General features: G+C 42.3%; 1 long non-coding RNA gene across 1 annotated transcript; it reads left to right on the top strand.

The window, feature by feature from the left end:
- The first annotated feature begins 3,616 nt into the window (after nucleotides 1–3,616).
- Nucleotides 3,617–18,330, top strand: LOC144984169 (uncharacterized). The gene is made up of 3 exons (XR_013647860.1): nucleotides 3,617–3,741; nucleotides 7,016–7,067; nucleotides 18,317–18,330. It is a non-coding gene; the product is annotated as an uncharacterized LOC144984169 (long non-coding RNA).
- Nucleotides 18,331–20,577: the final 2,247 nt, after the last annotated feature.

Genomic DNA, 20,577 nt, shown 5'->3' on the forward strand with positions numbered 1-20,577 from the left:
AACTGATTTAAAACATGAATTCTCATTAGGGTTGCTGCTGCAAATAGAGTAATCCGTGGCAGCCTCTGCAGCAAATGTGCTAATGTATTACAATAGTATTAATTTGTCAAGTATGACTGTGTAATATGTGTGTGTTTGAAAGTTTGGGTCTGACTGGTGTCTCGGAAGTAGGACGCCCACAGAGGGGAAGTCGACACACAAACACCCCCGGTTTTCGGTGTGACAGAGACAGACGCACCCACCCAAAGCGGAATCATCTGAACGCACCCGCCGCCATTGAGCGGCGAAAGACTGTGCGTTTTGTTCAGGCAAATTTAGACCCAGCTGCACCAAGCTGGGGCGTAAAAGCGTAGGAAGTTGGAACCAGGGGGGGAATGAAAGGGATAGGGAGTGACAGGAGCGGATTTTCTGCAAATGTTTTAGTTATAACTTGCTGCATGTACCGCACACACACAGAACGGCAGGATTCGATTGAGCTGGAAAATAGCCAAGAGCAAATAGAGGATTTACATGTGAGACATGAGAACTGGAAGGAGTGATCTATTTGTATCTTTTTGTCAAAAGAAAGACATGACTTGACGTTTGCTCAGCTGTTGGAACTAGTGAAAACAATCTTATGGATAACTGTTAAAGCCACCACATTGAGGATCCTTCTTAGAACAAAAACATCTAGGTTTATGTAAGTAGGAAACCATTTTGGTCACATATAAACCTCATACATAACCAGTAAGGCCTTGGCCACTTGAATCTGCACGAGGGTTGACCTGTACAGGTGGGGTGGGTTTTTGGGTCGTTCAGGCCATGTGTGGGCTGTGGGCTCACCAAGTGTTCTAGAATCCTATTTACCCCATACAAGTCTGCCCATTTGTTACCCACAGACGGTCCGTATCCATCCGTAGGGGCAATTGTGACTAAGGTATGCGACAATAATCAATGATGAGTACACACTTTAGGAAAGGAGTTGTTTTTTTCCATGATAGTCAATAACTTCATTGTAAGTTCTTCCATAAAGGAATTTTCTTTAGCTCAGAAGCTCAGAGCTAAGCCACTATTTTGTGACTAAACTGGTAAATGGTTCCATTGTAGAGGTGCTTTCTCCTTTAGGAAAAGGAACTCTAAAGGAGTCATGTGTCTTTTATACATCCGCCACTTCTTAAAGCAGCTGCTCCGACCACTAAATTAAAAGCCCAAAGCTAAAAAAGTTTAAAAACATAAACGTCTTTGGAAAATATGTTTGTCCGAAGCCGATAAGAACGCAGCAGAAGAGTCTTCGACTAAAAAAAAAAAAGGAATCTGCTATTCACAGACAAAATCGGGAGTCTTCTTCTACATATGGATTTATACAGTATACCAACAGTTGTTCCCAGAAGACTAGACCTCTCCACCCAATATGTGGCTACCTATGTACACTCTGATGTTACAAATATGGTGCCAATTAAATTGCATACATTAAATCTGCCATTAATATTATATTTAGAAAATACCAATTTGGTAACAGTTATGTCATTTCATTTTGCTTTATTCATGCATCAGACCTTTAAAGTCGGATAAGGCTGAAGTTGGCGTCCATTTCTTAGCTTCCGTTTTGATGTTTAAGAGAAAATCTATATCACATTTTAACAGGCCCAATACAAAAACCAAAGTACAAAGAATGTTTCAGGGTTCTTTTATAGCCATTTTACAAAAATGTTGTCGTTGTTTACTGTTCGAAAGGATCAGTCCATCTTTAGCTAGGAACAAGGATCAGGTTGACGATTGATACCATAAACTAACTCAACAAATGACAAAAGTAATTGTTTGCTTTGCCTTTAGAGGGTCAATCAAATGCCTCATAAAAAAGCAGCTCTTTCATTCTGTCAATTTTGTTATTCGCTCCCATCTTCTTTGCGTATTGTGTAAACAGGCATATAATAATTGTGTCTGCACTGGTGAAATTGCAGAAGAAGCTGAAGTGATGAGCTCAGAATGTAATGAGTCACTCTGCCGAGCTTTTCCAACGAGGTCAAGCGTGGCATGAGGACAACAATCTGTCATGTCTGACAATGCAACAGAGGAAGGGTTGCATCTCACAGGATGGTAGCAGTTTACAACAAGCTACAGATGAAATTGGAAGAATAATGTTTAATTTTGACTTTGAATCAAAGGTGATCATGGTCCTTTCGTGCATTCAGGTGTCAGAAATGGGGTACAGAGAAAGATTGGCTTAAATAGCAAAAATATAAAAACCACAAAACTAATCCTTACAAACATTAAGCTGTTTATGATATATGTTGTGCTCAGCATGACTGCATTTCACTCAGTTTACATTACTAGTAGTATTACATGTTCATGTTATTCTAAAGATTTTTGTAAAAATAAATAAATAAATAAATAAATATAAATAAGATTAAACAACCAGCAAAGACATGCTCATCACATCACTATCCAAGTTTCTCTACATTCTCAAGATGATAACTAATGTATTAGTTCTTTATTTTCTAAAATATTTTTAAAACCATGTTGTTTTTCATTTAGTCCACTTTACATGGACAACAGTGGCAATGCTTTCATATTGCACTTTGGAAAATTGTGAAAACCGCTAGCTTATGGCACAGCAGGAAAAACAAAACTAGCATTTCATAAACGAAAAAAAACACCAATATACAATATAATAATTTATGAAAATGCTATTCTACTGCGCTGTTTTCTCCAGAGAGCTTGAGGGAGAATTTGCTCCAATTGCAGGGGCCTTTGGAGCGTTAGTGGTGTTTAAACTTGCTTTTTAAGGGGGGGCCGTAGTAACTTAGGGCTGGGTATCCCTGGGTATGTCCAAATTCCTGCTCTCCTCACTAAAACACTATATAGTGTGGGATTATCTAGTGTCCTGGATTTCAACGCAATACATGGCTCACTATTCCTTTCTTTTAAAAAGCTGAAGATGATGTCACCCATTTGCCGGAGTAAAGAAGCATAATAAATATTAACATTTTACAAAGACTATCTATGAATTTGCAGTGTTCTGAGGATGAGAACTTGGTTAATTTATTTAAAAAGCAAAACAAAACATCTTTTTCAAATGACAAATCATTCAAACGCAATGCATTGTGGTCTATAATCGCCAATCTAGAACATTGATACATACTAGTTTTTTTAAAAGAGACTTCTGGGAAAAGAGCCATGATGTCTTATTTGCTTTGAACAGTTAACAGTATTTTACAGGCCAAAAGCAGGTGGTCTTGCTGGTAGGTGTAACTCAAAAAAGTAAAAACAGGAAGTCTACACGGCCTACTTAAGGACAATACTTGCAGCACGGCCATCTCACCGCCTTCCTCTCTCATGCATATTAAGGTAAAAGCTATTGATTGATAGTGTGTAGCTCGGTAATGATTTAAAAGGAGTTACAACATTTGGGTTGCAGTCCTCAGACACACCGCCTACTGCCTTAGCTGTGTTTAACTCACACACAATAGCATGTACTCTCTGCTGCCATTTGGCTCCTCCCTTTCAGGATCATTCACCACTGGTGTCTTGCTTTTACTATTGTTCTTCACTTCCAAATTTCTGCCCCCCTCCACTCAGTCTTCCTCCCTGAGCCGAGTTGTCTATAGAATGTTAAGAGCCCCTAACACTGATGTCCCTGCAGGACCTGCTGTCCTGAGGAGAGAGGCTGAGGTGAATGCTAAAAAGGCCTCAGCAGCATCGTCGATGCTCGCCATTGCCAGGTCCTGTCTGATGAACAAACTGCGTCCATGCCAGACTTGGGTAAGTGATGTAACAGATGTGAAAGAGACTGAACGTGGCAAGCAGGAAGACAGAGAAAACGGTGGTTAGCATAGGGAAACGTGCAGGTAAAGTGTCATACTAGTGGGGGAGAAGGAAGTGTTCTTATTATCTCTGCTTGGAGAGTGCTTTAGATAAGACAACAATTAATAAAATCATTTCTATTCATCTTCTCTTTTTGGTTAAAGTTGATGATTTAAGTTAAACGAATAGTAGGGTGTAACCAAATATTTACCAGAACAAAAATATGAATAAAATGTAAGGATAAAAAAAATTAACAGGTATGAAGTGTCTACAACATTGGTGGTGTTTCAATATGATCTCTATCATTTTTTTTTTTTTTTTTTAACTTGTCCTGTCCAACAGCTGGGCAGACAGACGAGAGCTGAGGGCCTCTTGTGTTGGACATATTTTGCTTTAACAAGAGGGGTTATTAATCTTCTGACAAACCAAAGGTATGTCTGAATAAACCCCTTTTGTAATTGAGGCCAAACTTTGTTAATTTCAATCATGTCTGAAAATCTTTGGTGTTGGACCGGACGGAAAAGGAAAGAGGGGAAGAAGAGAGAGGGACGCTAGAGAGAGGGGGGGGTAGGGGGTGATAATAGGAGGGGAAGGGGGATAAGACCATGAAGCAGCATACAGCAACAAGTTTACTGGTTGTTAATCATTATGGTAAGGTTCAAATGCAGTACAAAAAGGGCGGGGCCCGTCCACACACACACTCAAATGTTATAATCACACCTGCTAGCTGCAAAAATGTCCACCTGTCGACATGTACACAAAACAGATAGTGTTCACACACGCATACTTATGCCTTAAAACCAACTAGTGTGAAATATTTCAGTCATTCAGTCATGCAAGCTATTAGTGCAAAGGTGAGCTAACACCAGTGCTCAGGTGAGGTTTTATGTTCTTCTAAAATGGATGGTGGAACGTGAAAAGAAGGAGGGAGAGTGCCCAGCCATCCCCACCCCAAGACCCCCACCGCAGCAGCAGCGGCAGCCGGAATCCCCCCAACGCCACACGGGAACCGGCAGGGAACAACCGCCGCCCAGGCGACCAAGCCCGCCACCCAGGCCAGGGCCAGCAGGGCCGCCGCAAGGCCCCCAGAGCCAGAGGCCAGGGAAGCACGGAGGGAAAGAGAGCGCCGCCCCAGCCCAACCAGGAGAGCAGCCCCCCCGCCGCGCCGGGAGAACCCAACGCAGAGCCCCACCGGAGAAGGACGCCCACAGCCCCAAACGAGCACCCCACCACCACCCAGGAGTTCCGGGCATCCCCCCGCCCCAACCCCAGGTACGAGCCAGGACCCCCCAAGGGAGACCCGCTCCGCACTCCAGGCAGCCATCCGCCCGGCCCACGGTTGGTCCAGGGAGGAGCGAGGCAGGAGGCCCGCCGCCCCCGCCCAGGAGGGGGGAACCCCAGGGAAAAACAGAGGGCCCACAAGGGGTGTTATAAATATGGCCCGACCAGGCTCGGCCACAGTTGGAAATTTGGCGGGGCCCAGCACTCAGGAGCAAGGACCAGAACCCACCCCCCAGGGACCAGACACCCCCGGCTCAGATGTAATGTGAACTCCCCCACCGCGCGGAGAGAGCACCGCCGGGCCCAGGAAGCCGGCACCCCGGGGACACGGCCGCCGTTGCAAAGGGGCCCGCACCCCCCACCAGGGAAGAGGCAGGGGACAGATGGACCCAGGTCCCACCTTCCTTGCAAAATGTGTGTGCGTGTATGTGTGTTTGAGATGGTGTGTGTGTGCATGTGTGTGTGTTTATGTTGGGATGTATATATTGGGGGGGAGGGGTGTGTGTACTAAGGGGGGTGCAGTTAAAATTGGCGGGTAGGGCACTAAGGGGACATCTCCTGATTACTCACAGTGACGTCCCCTCACCCTCCCCACCAAGGGGCCCTAAATGTCTAAGGTTCGGTTAAAATTGGCGGGTAGGGTGCTAGGAGGACATCCGCTGCTTGCTGGCAGTGATGTCCAAGCACCCCCCCTACCAAGGGCCCTACATGTCTAAGGTGCAAATAAAACCGAAAGAGGGGGGGCCCACTCCATACGGCAACCATAGGAGGGGGGCCACTGCCTAGTAAACCCCCCCCCCAAGGCTCATCGCAGGCTAAGCCCCCCACCCCCTCACCCTATTATGAGGTTATATGAGGAAGGGGGTAAGTTGGGGACAGCTGATAGACTGTCCCCCGGTGGTCAAACAGCTGTCCCCCGCCCCCCCCCCCCCAGCAAGGGGGCCAGGCCCACCCAGCCCAGGGGCCCCACCCCCGGAGGCGCCGACACCCCAGGCCCAGCACCACCCCCCCCACACAGAGAGAGAGGAGCCAGAAAGCGCCGGCCCCCCCCGGAGCAAGCCCAGGCCCCCACCCCCAAACGCCGGCCCTAGAAGAGCTCTGGTCAGGCCTCGACGGGACCGAGGCAGCCAACCGGCCGGGGAAACCGCCGATGGCCTCAGCGGAGACCCCGACCCGTCAACCCCCCCTGCCCCGTACCAATAGTGGACCCCCCCCCTCCCCCAGAATGCCCCCCCACAGGTCAGGGCCGACAAGACCCCCCACCCCACCCCACCCCAGACCCCGCAGCCGAAGCGGAGGACACCCAGAGCGACCGGGGGCCCCAAGAGGGTTATCCCGTCCCGCCCCAGAGCCAGGGAAGGGCCGATCCCAGCCCCAGGCGTAGATGGGAAGCCCATCCAGCGCCGCTGGGCCCCCCCCCCCCCCCCCCCCGAGCAGCGCCCCCCGCCAACCCCCCCCAGCACAGGCAAAGGGACCACCCCCCCAAGCCAGGCCAGACCACCACCCCACCCCCCCACCACGCACCCCCACACCCAAGCCATATGATCTCTATCATACTACAACCATTTTATTAATTACCACCGTATCACAAATCTCTATCATAAAGGTTGATTCTCTTTCTTCAGCGTCCGTACACTTTTAAATTAGCAATAGTGTTCCATAACTTTTTCAAAAATGTTCCATAACCTTTCACAGAATTTCCAAAACTAAAAATAAACACATTTCAGTCAGACTATTGTGGTCGGTGCCGCTAAATCATACAAAGACACATACTGTGATATATCCAAGTTTGTCTGCTTTGCCGTTAAAATTGCAGCCGCTGTTTCTGTTGGTATGGAGGAAACTGCAGTGACGTATGGAAGTGTGCTGCATTCAAAGAAAAATAAAAATAAAAACACAGGTGATGTTCCGTCTAATTTATTTTGTGATTTTTTGTTCTACTATTTTTCAGAACTCACGGATTCTTCAGAGTCGAAGTATCTCAAACCGTCAGTACAGAAAAGGTACCTTACAGATTCGATTGGCTTTCCATCTGAGTACTCTTTTCACTTGTTGACAAAGTTTAAAGTTGCCACGAGACGGCAAATATGGCATGATATTAATTCGCCTTTATGTCGATTTGAACCTTGACACTGGCGTGTGACAACTGAGGAGTAAAAGCTTCTGGTTTGTTGGAGGAGACTCCACGGGGCGTCTGTAATCAACTGACTTCATGATTATAAATGAGACACCTGCACTCTAGGCGAGCACTTCACAATGTGAGCTTCACAAATCCTTAAACGGGAAACAGTATCAAGGTAGAAACCTGGTAGAAACTAAAAACAATGCTCATTATGGAGCAGACAGAAGAGTGGAAAGTTGATTAAGATTATTTTGCTTTGTACTCATAAAAAGTCAAATCAGTACAGATATGTAAGTTATTCTCAAAGTAAAAAAAAAAAAGGCAGCCGCAGTGAGTAATGTAATCTAATATGGCCTTTTGAAAGACATTTAAGGAAAATAATTCAGAACTTCTACACATTAAAGTATTATGTCTCAAAAGGAACTAGAATGAGCCACCAATGTTTTCATTTTAATAAGGCTGGACCATTCCAATTCTGTTTTTTTGTTCTTCAATTCGGCTTCATCTGCTTGAATTGTACTGAATAGAAGGACCAACATCACCTCTGCCCAAATCGTTCCTGCCCACCTCACTCCCGTCAAAGCCAGTTCTGCGTACGTCACTCCTGCACACTGCACTCCAGCCCAGGCTACTCCTGCCCACGCCAACCCTGTCCATGTCACTCCTGCCCAAGTTGCTCCTGCCCATGCAAATTGCTCCTAAATCACTTCTGCCCACCTCACTCCTGCCAAAAACCACTCTTGTACAAGCTAATCCTGTTTATGTCACTCCTGCACAGAGCACTCCAGTCCACGTCAGTCCTGTCCAAATCACTCCTTCCCAAGTCACAGTTATTCACATCTCTCCTTTCCACATTACTCTTGTCTAGAGTCAATCTTGTTCACGTCACTACTCCTCACCTCCGGCCTGTCCACATCACCCCGAACACATTACTCCGGTTCATATCACTGGCGCCATTGTTACTCTTGCCCATTTCACTCCTGTCCACATCACTCCTATCCACGTCACCCTGTCCATGTCACTTATGCCCTCAGCACCGTGATTCAAATCAATCCTGTCCATGTCACTTCTGCTCAAGTCACTCCTGTCCTGTTTGATTTGCAGTGACGGCCCACTTAAAGCCCAAGTATCAGCTTTGAGAGCTTTACATGGAGGGTTATGGAGAGTTTGGTACCTTTCAAACCCTTATTCCTTGACTTGATCTTTAACACCTTTGAGTCAAATCCTGCTACAAAACTAGAGGTGGATCTCTCCTTTTTAGATTCTAGTCCCACGTCAGTTGAGAGCCCTTTCTTTGTCCGTAGGCCTGATCAAAGCTGTACTCTTTAAAAAAGAAAAAAAAAGGTTCAGAATTATATCAGAAAGCGGCAAGATTCTTTGCTAAATATTTATGTTTAATTTGGTTTTTATTTGAACACTTTATTTAATTTACCCTCATTTCTTTACATTTTGAGACCCTTTGTGACCTCGTGTGAAAGAGGCCATAGAAGAAAAGCTGACTTACAACTTAATAGGACTGAAACGTGTTTGTGATGCCGTACAGTTTAAGAAAGAATGATTCAATTCTTTCAATGCCACTCTCCAATAAAAAAAAACAATTGCTCTGTATAATCTTATTCATATACGAGATGAGACAAGTAAGGGTTAATGGCCGACAAAGTATGCATTATCATTTTTTTATGCACGCCGTCAAAGCCTGAACCGTCCGACAAGAAGCAGAGGACAGTTATTTCCCCGAAGTGTGTTAAAAAGTGATAATGCACACTTCGAAGGCCATTAACCAGTTTATACCATGGTCACTTACAAAAGCAATAAATATTAACCAGTTCTTATTCCTTAATTCCTGTTTTTTTTTCCGATTTAGATCGCTTTTCTCACAAAGGGCGGACTATTTGTTACATGGTGTGGCGCAACGTAACAAATAGTCCGCGCAAGATTCGGTGATATATATATATATGCTGATCTATCTGATGGGTGGAATGAAGCATCAGTTCAGAGAGAAAGTTCATCTCTTACCGCTTGTTTTTGTCCAAATGATGAAGCAGAAGGTTGTTTTAAAGAAGCCGGCACAGGGATACAAAACATTTAAGCTAGGTAACCGGAACTTCTTTTTCACTGTGCGGTTATCACTGTGGTATATCACTTTTTAATGTACACCCAGCAGCCAAATAGAATCGAGTATTCACCCGGACCATGGTATAACCTGAGATAACTACTACTTAGTAAATACATCCATTTGCTTGTTAACGAAATTATAGATTAGCTAATCAAATGTAACAACTAAATAGCTGTAACCATCTTGATTTGGTGAAGATGACATGTCAAATTTGAAGCCATGAATCGGAATAGGAAGAGAGACATTTAAAGACAACATGACAAGGTTCAAAAAAGGAAAAATATTCAGAGCGGCAAGTGTTAAAGGTCTGGATGCTGTTAAGAGATCAAAGGATTACAGGTAGAAGAATTTGAGATTTGCAAATATGAAGACAACAATGACTTAAACGACCTAGAGTTACAACCAGCGTGTGCAGATAATTTTTCACCGTCTAAAAACATGAAGCAGATACGTCAACACTACAAAAGTACAATTTGCAATAATGCGTTGTTGAGGATTGAAAAATATTGCCAGGTATTGTCTTAATTTCATCTCAACATATTAAAAACAGATCAAATGATTCATAAATACCACATATGGATGGATCCATCCAACTTTGTATTAACAGTTAAGGCTGATAGTTCTAACTAAAGGGCATAGGAAACATTTATTTTGCCAAACTTCATAGTTAGCACTATTAAAATAATGCAGTGTACCTCTGGGTTGGTAATGACCTTTTTAATCCATCTTCTATGTCTATTTCATGCAAACCTATGCGACTAGTGACACGTTTCAAGTTCATTTAAGCTTCCTCCAATGGCCTCCACCACAGTCACCATGTCTCATGTGGAATAAAGGATTCCCACAACAGATGTGCAGCTGACAAACGTGAGGACAATAAATGTTTCCAACAGTGTTTCAAACCTATGTCACAAAGACCTAAGACATGTTTGAATCTAAAGAGAGCATCAGATGACCAGTGATTAGAATTAATAGCACAAATAACATGGTTTTAGGTTAAAAGCTCCATAAATAATTACCATTTCTACCCATTTATATGTCAAATCTTTAGCACTACCCATAAAACCCTGCAAAGTTCTGATCAAATTCGAGCCACGCTGTAAACTGCCGTCACTGCTTACTGAAAATGTGCATATTAATGAAATTAGGAAATGCATTATCAAATCAAAACACTTGAAAGTAACATGTTTTTTGACATTCTAACCTTTTATCCTTGTCCAATCTAATTAAAAAAAATAAAGCTCTATATGTTTTCCTTTTATGTAGGAGCTCAGCAGCATCCGTTAGATCATCTTTCGCCTGATAAAAGCCTTGATTGCATATAAAACAAGAATTCTGTTAGAATAATGCACCCTGCTTGGACTCCCTTTGACTTGAAAAAGCTCCCCTTGGGCCATGGAAGAATGGCTCTACTCCAACGCTGTAATTAGAGAAAAGAAAAATCATTTAAAACTTCACAAAAGTATATAAGTGAAGCTTTATGGAAATGTCAAGACCGTGGCAAACAACAGCTCCCATCCTCTTTCTATTACTGGGACACACATCCACAACCGGTGTGGGTGTTTGAAGACCATTGAATGACCCAGCAGCCTACGCAGTCGGTGGCAGCCTTTATCACAAGAAAACAGAGGAGGGAGGAGGAAAAGAGGAGATGAAAAAGACCCGACCCGTCTATGGACTCACCATGATTCTTCCTTGAATACCAAAATGCAGACGGATTACATTGGCAATTCTTCATAAACAGTCTAAATTTAAAACAAGCTGTAAGAGGGCCACGTTTGGACATTTTCAGGACAACTATGTTAGCAGTTTTGTTGCAATTTTAGGTCTTTTTTTGGGTAAACCAACCTTTATTGAAACCAAAACAATGTTTAATTTTCATCTTTAGGCTACGTTTTAGTCTCAAGAATAATTCCCACTATAATTTAGCATCTCGTTCAATGTTATTTTTATTATTAACATGTTTGAAACAAATTTTAATGAATAAATAAATGCTGACTGCCCTATCCAGTAGGGCTGTAACGTGTATCTGAATATTCTGATATATTCAATCCGCTTCAGAAAAAACACGTATAAACATCCGAGATCAAGATCTTCAAATGAGTCAAAGGACACAATCCCAAAAACATGTCCCCTACAGAGGGCACACGAATGGACTGCATCTCAGGAGCAGAGCACCGGTGTAGGTACCATAACCATTAGGCCTGGAACTTCCGTTCCGAGTCCTTTCGACTGAAGATAACGTCACACTGCGGTCACCCCACTTGGACAAACTACGTAGCGCCGATATCTGCTCAGGCTCTACAATCTTTCATTTTACGTTCCCTTTTGTAACCTAAAGTTATTTTCCCTCATAAATTGTGTCTGACAAAATTATTTGTAATTTTTTTAATAACATGTTGTCACAATCCGCTTGTTATTCCAGTTTAAGTTCAGCCGTGGCTGAAAATGTTGTTAGCACGGCTAAATGTTGCTCTTCCGGGACCGTTCTGCCAATAATAAAGCACTGGGCGCACGGATTAAAAAAACTATCAGCAAACATGCGTTCAATAATAATCATAACAATAATAAAGGCACGTTTAGAATACAATCTTGCTTTATGTCAGAGCTGTGTTTGTTTACAACAGACTTCATAATATTTTCTTCTCTGGTAGTATCGTAATTTGTCCAGACCAATCACTACAAAACCGAATGTGCCAATGTCGCCGGAAGCAAATAAATCTTTAAAGTAAAGTGTCTGTAAAGGGTATCATTTTCAAATTAAAACCATCCAGTGTTTCTTTTAGATGAAGAAAAATGAGACTGAAGATCTGAAAAAAACTATTTTACTTTAAATATAATTGACAAGTTTAGTAAAAAAATATAATGAAAATGAAATTAAAGGCCTATTCCGGTGAAAATTGTGCTTTTGGTTTTTGATTTTATGACATGTTCGTGTGACATTTTACCCAAAACAGAGGACATATATAAAGAAAACTAAATGTAAAATAGCATATTTGAGTACTTCTTCTGGATGGATGGATGGATGGATGGATGGATGGATGGATGGTGGGTTCTGTCTCTAAACTGTACGGCTGGATAAACCCATTACTGCTTACCATTTAGTTACACTGGTAATGTTAAGTTGGGGTTGTAAGGGGCTGTAAGCTATTGGGAGAGCGTGAAAACAGATGGATGATGGGAAATGGGGCGGCTTACTCCAAGCCAACTGTTCTGCTCACAACTTGGAAGCAAACTTCTAATGACCTACTATAGAAAAAATTTGATACAATTTCTGAGAAAACTGCAGTTTTTTTATTTGGCTAAAAACTGCATGATCATAGTTAAAAGGCCATTGGGAAAGCTTTTACAATAGATCAAAAGATGATTAGTGTGGGACTGTAAGAGTATTACAAAAATCTTGTAATTATTTATGTGATGTCACGTCTGCTAGCAAAGCAGAGAAGCCGTACCATTCAGACATATAAAATAGGAAAGACCTTGGTTTAAAATGTGAATTGTTGATTTTGTTTTGTTCTTTAAACCAGATCACCAACTAAGTAGCGATCAATAACCCTACTATCCAGTGCAAACGGACTGTCTCAGGACCACACCAGCCCGCTCCGCCAAGCAGCCTTTTATTTGAACCACCAGCAACTCAAGTTGATCCCGAAAGCTCTTTCCATTGAACATTTTTTTGACATCCATGCATTTCACGCTCCTGATGTGGGGTCTAAAACCGATGGGATCTCAGTCTGTGGGGAGGGGGTCTAAAAATGCATAGTCTGGGACCTTGGGAGAAAAAAAAAAACTGGGAAGTTTAAAGCAGCGCAAGAGGGGCTCCTCGAGCAAGCACAGACTTAGCGCCTATAAAATGTGTTTTAATGCATTCATCCACCGCGAGTCAGCATGCACTTTCCTCTGCACGTATGACCAGCTGCTGTGTTGAGCATTATCTAAATAAAATCAGGAAGCTCTCACCAACAGCAGAATTTGAATCTCTCTCACTGTGTCTCGGCATTTGGCCACGGCTTGTCAGCACTTTAGCAAAAAGGCTTTTCACGCACAAACACAATAAAACCCCCAACAGACGTCTCAGGTGGGCAGGAGAGCTGTAATCCTCTTTCCATCTAAGCACCTTTTTACCGTATGTAGAGGGGGAGCTAAGAGGCATAATTTGTCACCTTTTTTTTTTTTCCTTCAGCAGCCTGCCTGACTTTTTCTGTTGCATAAATCCAGGGTGTGACGATTTGATTAATTGGCTACTGTGTCTTCTTCAACAATATGTGATGTTGAGGGGGGGAAATATAAAGCAGAAATTGAGTTATTCTAATCCTTTCTGATGCGCGGACGTGGGAAGATGCCCGTGCGAGCGCGCTCACATGGACGGGAAAGTTGTGTCGCTCTCTGACGGTTTCAAGGCGGCGAGGCTGAGACAGGAAGACACACTCTTCAGACCGGGAACACAGGCCTCATTTAGGTTAGCACAGGATTAGCTATGCTGAGCAGCACAAGCACAGGAATTAAAATGCAAATGAGGACAAGGATTGCACAAGATGAATGCAACAAGAGGTGGATGAAATATTGTGGCACGCTTAAGGATAGATGATGCACAGTGTGCATCAGTCAGTTGTTCTCTGACTGTTAATAATTGCTGCCATTGTGGAGATGTCACACTGGCTGTTATATTTAGTTTACTTCAGACTTTGTGGCTTTCAAATGCATTCTTCAATATAAAAGCCCTCTAATAATGAACGTGTTTATTTTGAAGAAAGGGGTCGGCTAACGACAGAAGGACAAATTAGCAGAGACATGCATGGTTTGACTCTCTGCTGCTGTTTACAAACACAATTTTCAACGATTTAACTCGACAGGTATGTAGGTAGGTTTATAGCCGGTAATGTCATGGAAGGATTTAATCAAAAACAGCTTGTTCTGCTAGCAGAAAGTGAATGGAGAGGATTATTGGTGTTACAAACCATTGTAGGAGTTTTTATAGAGTTCTCTTTTCTCACAGAGAGAGAGAGTCAAACCCAAAACCCTGCCTTCTTGATGATCCTGTTTAAAGTCCATTTTCCTGGCACTGCCTTGGCCTGACTAGGCAATCTTAGTCTAGGTAAGTACACAATAAGAGCATACGTTTTATTTCCATCAACTTACCGGGGGGTCGACTTCCTGCTATTTTTGTATAAACCCTTTAATGCCAGAGGTGTTGTTGGTGGACAAGTAATATAGCATGCACCTATAAACTACTGTAACCCTTCAACCGTTTACGCAATTAATGTAATTCAAGAATCCCTTGTAGGGCTGCATGATATGAGGAAAACTGCAATGTGCGATATTAGTACTGGCATATACTTGTATGGTCCTTTTCTACCTACAAGGACAAAGCGCTTTTACAGTCACATTCACCCAGTCATACACACATTCACACACTGGTGGCCGCTCCGCTGCCAAACACAGGCGCCCGCCTACCACCAGAGGCAAGGTGGGGTTCAGTGTCTTGCCCAAGGACACTTTGACTCAGGAACCTGCAACCTTACGATCATGGGTCGACCGCCCTACCGCTGCCCCACAGCCGCCCACAATTGATCAGTGATCAATTGGTGAGTACTGCGTCAGTACTGCGATGACAATATGATTTGTGAAACCCCAGCAAAAAGCAACACAAAAAGGGGTCCATCCAATTAGTCAAATGCGTAAAAGGCTTTGTCAAATTTACTAAGCTGCCATTAGATTCTTTCAGCATGTGTGTAAACATTTATGATAACATTTTATTTACGATATGGCGTCTTGCACAAACCGATATTACAATGACAATAAATATGCGATTTCTTTGTGTAGGCCGATTCCCTGGGAATTACGGCAACTGTATAAATAGTTGAACATTCAAAAAAATGTCAACACTGGAGCTAAAACTCTGGTGTTAAAGGGTTGGCTCCAAAACATTAGGTAGACTACTTAATATTAGGCAAGTAGATAAGATAGCTGAAACTTAGACATTAAAACTAAAAAATAATCCTCTGCCATTTATTTAGTATAGAAAGTTTGTTTGGGTTGTGTTTCAATGGGCTGGGAGGTGTCACGGTGCCTGTGTCAGCCACCTCCCCCTCCCAGCACTCCTGCTCCTGCTCTGCTGATTGGAACCAGCTGTCCTGCATCTCCTCATCTCCTGCCTGCCTTCATAAGGGTTCTCCTCTCCAGTATCCAGCGCCAGTTTGTTATACTCACTCGAGTGCTTAAGCCTGGCCTTTTAGTCTATGCTAACCAAGTCAAGTTTCCTTGCTCACCTCATTCTCTGTTCATCTCCAGGTTCCTCATCCATTGGCCACGCTGGTTCCTCGTCCAGAGCTATTCTCCATTCCTCACCTCTAGCTGGTCACGCCGTCCTCGGCGTCACGCCTCTCTCCTAGGTGGTCCCGCTGTCCTCGGTGTCCACGCCTCGCCTCACCTTGCCTCGCTTCACGGTCCCCGAGGTTGCGCTCCACCGCAAGGAGGTCCGGCCGTCCTCGGCTCCCACGTCACGCACCTCCAGAGCCTGGTGCCACAGCGCTCCTAGAAACTCTTTTTCCCTTGGAGCAATAAACTCTGTTACTAACTATCTGGAGTCTGAAGTTCTTTCTGGGTTCCAGCATCTGGGTCTGCCATGTCTACGACATCCCTGACAGGAGGTGGATGTGTAGTATTGAAATAAACAAATCTTTAGAGAAAAGTTGTTTGTGATCGTAACTACTATGGGTGTAACAGTTAAGCGATGAATCAACGTGTATTCTTAGGGTTTAACCAGATCGATCTGTCTAAAGCAAAATCAAATCGAACAATACCATTAAAAACATCGTTTCAAAATGGGATAAATTAATAATCGAATGGAAACTATAAAATATCATTTGGATTTAGACATGGTAGGTTTATTTTACTATAACATAAAAATCAAAGTGCATCACAGTGGACAACACATGTCAGTAAAAAATCAGTTCATCATTCCAGTCCAATGTGTGAAAACTTTAAATTTAGCAAACAAATGGGACCATAGAATGGTTCATGGTAGAATGTTCTGATGTGGACAAAAATGACAATACATTAGGCAGTTTTCTTTTTTACTTGTTTATTTGTATACATATCTATTTTCTCTTATCTTGCAAGATAAGGAATCTGGAAAACTTTACCTGCGCTGTCAAGTACTCAGGTATTTATCTCAGAGTCACACTGTTTGAACTTTTGGGTAAAGATGACCTGGATCCATTTTAGAACAGTGAATTGGACCATTTAAAATGAATCAAAATCAAAATAGAATCAAACTGGCAACTACAAATATCGAATTGTTGTTCAAATGAATCATTACACCCCTAGTAACTACGGAAAATGTCTCTGTTTTAGTCCACTAGATTGAAAGTAAACATGTCTGCCTTTTACAGATTTTTGTACGCTTTTGCTGAAAACCAAAAACTGCTACTTCTACCAACAAGAGAGACATTTGGGGGGGGGGGGGGGGCTCCTTTTTGGTTACTTTTTTGTTGGGTTATTGGCTCTCATTACGTTTACATGTGTAATGTCCTCTTGCACCGTCTGCTGCTCTGGAGGTCTTAATTTGCCATCAATACACATTGTCTTAATAAACAAACACATTGTCACAGACTCTACATATTCTTGTACGTTGGTTCTGACCGACTGTGACTTTGCTGTTACGGTACTTCATCATTTTCAACTACAAAACAATATAATATCCAACAATTAGAATTCCCCCCCCAAAAAGGAAGAGTTTGAACTGGTTGGTTTTTTGTTGCTACTATGTTGGGACATACAACAAAAATTAAGAAAAAAGTCAGACTTTATAACCTTGTCAGGCCCGTTTCAAATGTAGCACTTCATTCAACTATTTTTTGGAACGTGTAGCATCTATCTTGCTTGTGTGAAATGTCAGGATATAACTCTCCAACCTCTATTTCCTTTCTGACATTTCTTTTAAACTGTCCTTCCCGTCTCCCCAGACTCCATGCAAGCGTAAAACTAAATCAAGAAAATAGCTTTTTTTTCCACGTAATATACTACATTTTACAGAATGAATCAAAGGTGAAAAAAGCAGGAGGATAAAAGCATTAAAACTTGTGAACTGAAGGAGAATAACGCCATTAGAATGGTCAAACTATTTTTAGCAGCAGCATCTTCTTTTATCTAGATTCGTACTCGATTAGACATTTATTGAATTAGGGTTCTCTGTCATAGCCTTGACATTGAGAAGGGTATGTAGGACTGAGGCAATTATAAGTTTCCCGCTCGCATCTGCCCCCCAGCTACAAATACACCATCAAATTAATCACTTTAAAAATGGCCAAAAGAAAAGGTTAGCTATAATCCTGCACATCATTGTCCATGGTACATGCAGAGACAAACACACAAACCATTCTCCCTCCTCCTCGTCACCTCTGGTGTCCTCTGACTCGTCGTAATAAAAGCAAATGAGTAAACCCACAAGTGATATTTTAAAAATGAGACACCACGCACAGACAGGAAGGGACAATCGTCTGAATATGTGAACAGATCTGAATAAAACAACAAACAGCTCCTGGAAAGGTCCAGGAGGGCAACAGAAGTTGAGTTAACGAGAACACAAGTGAGACCAATGTGGAAACCCCACGATTCAGATGATTTCTTTTAGCTGTGGTAGGAAAATTAGTTAAAAAACCTTGTGTCCAGGTTTGATGCCATTTTCCGGGGAAATTACAGGCTCCAACTAAATTTTCAGCACAATGGGGCCCATCATCAATGAATGGTTTATTTTTTCTATTTTACTTGGCTTTTTATCTGGTTTCTTGCTTTTTAATGAATCACCAGTAGGATTTAACATTTTTCTTTTTACTAAATTAGTCATTATATAAGCATTGATGTAGATGCAGTATTTTTGGAAAGTGAAACCAATTGTTAAAATTAAACATTAAGGCACAAATACAGACCTAACAACATAAGTCTTCACTGACATGTGTATAATGGTAAACAACAAAGGTAAAACTGTTTTTTTTTGTTATTGTTTTTTCTAGATCCAACATCGTGTACTAGACCAGTGTGGGCAACTTCGGTGTCAGGGGCCAACGTGTCTGCATGTTCTCCAGATATCATTGCCCTACTGACAGCTGATTACATGGATCAGGTGTGTCCAGTCAATCAGGAAATGCCAAGATATGTTGGAAATCAAGCTGGAATGTGCCCCTTAGTGCCCATTACTGTAATATCCTCCTGTGAACCAGCCCATTTACATGCCCTCTGCAGGGCACTTGCGTTTTGGGATTGTGTCCTTTGATTCATTTGAAGTTCTCGTCTAAGACCTATAAGCTTAAATAAGGACATCCTGGCCATTCCAGTGATATTTTTGTAATCCTTCTAGAGGAGATGGAGGAAGTGGCCAGTCTGGGCGGTATTAAAATGCTGCAAACATATGCATTTAAAAAGTCCTATCAGTTACAAACTTTTAATTTGTAAAGAGGCAATTCATGACTGAAATCTTGTTATTGCACAACGCAGAAGGAAAAAAATCCAATCCAGTCACATTATTGTCCAATTTATTCCAGTTCTGGCTAAATTGTTGTGACAGTAAAATGTAAGGTGCATTGCATGGAGAAGAGGAGATGAAGTTGGAGCCATATACCTCCACTAGATTAATTTTGTTAGGGTCTGGTTGTGGAAAATGAAAAAAAAAAAAACCCCACATATTTTGAGTGTTTCTATGAATTCAGGAATGGTTGATACTTTGATTCCTTCCGACAGGCAGATGTGAAAGCTTCCGGCAGCATTCTTCCAGCTGACACCAGCTCCCTCCCCTGCATAAGAGCATGAAGCATTGACAATACAGGCGAATAACGGAAAACAGGCAGAAAATGAAAATGTTCCGAGTGGCTTTAAGAGACAGAGTGAGCCGTTAGTCTCACACTTTAAACATTTCCGCTGAAATGAATGGCGGTAATACTCTTGTGGTTTGAGACCTCCAACAACCATCTGCAGATACCGCAGTTTTTTAGCAAAAGGTGTGCTTTAAATTGTAAACACAACATTTATATTGATAAACAGGGTTTTATCATTTCAATCATTTTAACTATCTTTGACCTCATATACACCAGGGTACTCTCTGATGGTGATATATGGCAAAGACGTAGTCAAAATATACGATAGGGATGGGTAAGATCATTTACAAAAGTGTCAGAAGAAAAACTGCCCCGTTATACCAAATGTACTTGGAACAGCTGATCTGCAGCTTTTTTCCACCCAGAAGGCATACTAACTGCAGTTTGATAACTTGAACTCTCATGGAAGAACCTTTTGGACTTCATCAGTAGGGGTTTTCAAGCTAAACATGCAACCCCTAATGTAAAACAGCATTATAGAAATTTTGTTGGCTATTTTGCTGGTTTCAGATTTCTTATAAGCATTGGGTTAGAAATGTTGTAGTAGTGCCACTTCACGTTACTGTGTGACCTGTTACGAAGGCTATACTAAAGGTCCCCCAATTGAAGAAAGCTAGTCACCAAATGATTCAAACTTTCTGCTTTAGAAGTTCAGAATTATTATTATCATTTTATTTTTGGTTGTATAAAAACATTGTTAATGGTTTAACCCAGTGAACCCAGTGAAATTATGTGGCCCTCTTGAACTTGTCAACCTTTTGTCACAGTTCAGGCTGCAACCATAAAGATATAAAACTGCCATTCTTTGTGAAGAGTCAACAACAAGTGGGACACAATCATAAAGTGGGACAAAATGTATCGGATATTTCAAACTTAAAAAATGAAATAAAAAACTGAAAAATTCAGCGTGCAAAATTCTTCAGCCCCCTTAAGCGAATACTTTGTTGCGCCACCTTTTGCTGTGATTACAGCTGTAAGTCACTTGGGGTAAGTCTCTACCAGTCATGCACATGGAAGGCCTGGAATTTTGCTCATTCCTCCTTGCAAAACAGCTGGAGCTCATTGAGGTTGGATGGAGAGCATTGTGATCAGCGGTTTTCAGTTCTCTCCACTGATTCTCGATTGGACTCAGGTCTGGACTTTGACTTGGCCATTCTAACACCTGGATATGTTTATTTGTGAACCATTCCATTGTAGATTTTGCTTTATGTTTTGGATCATTGTCTTGTTGGAAGACAAAAAGTCTTCCCAGTCTCAGGTCTTTTGCACACACCATCAGGTTTTCTTCCATAATGGTCCTGTATTTGGCTCCATCCATCTTCCCATCAATTCTATCTAGCCTCCCTGTCCCTGCTGAAAAGCAGGCCCTTCCCACCATGCTGCCACCACCGTGTTTGACAGTG

Source organism: Oryzias latipes, chromosome 2, assembly GCF_053564925.1.
Source record: "Oryzias latipes strain Hd-rR chromosome 2, Olatipes_Hd-rR_3.1".
NCBI classification, from domain to species: domain Eukaryota; kingdom Metazoa; phylum Chordata; class Actinopteri; order Beloniformes; family Adrianichthyidae; genus Oryzias; species Oryzias latipes.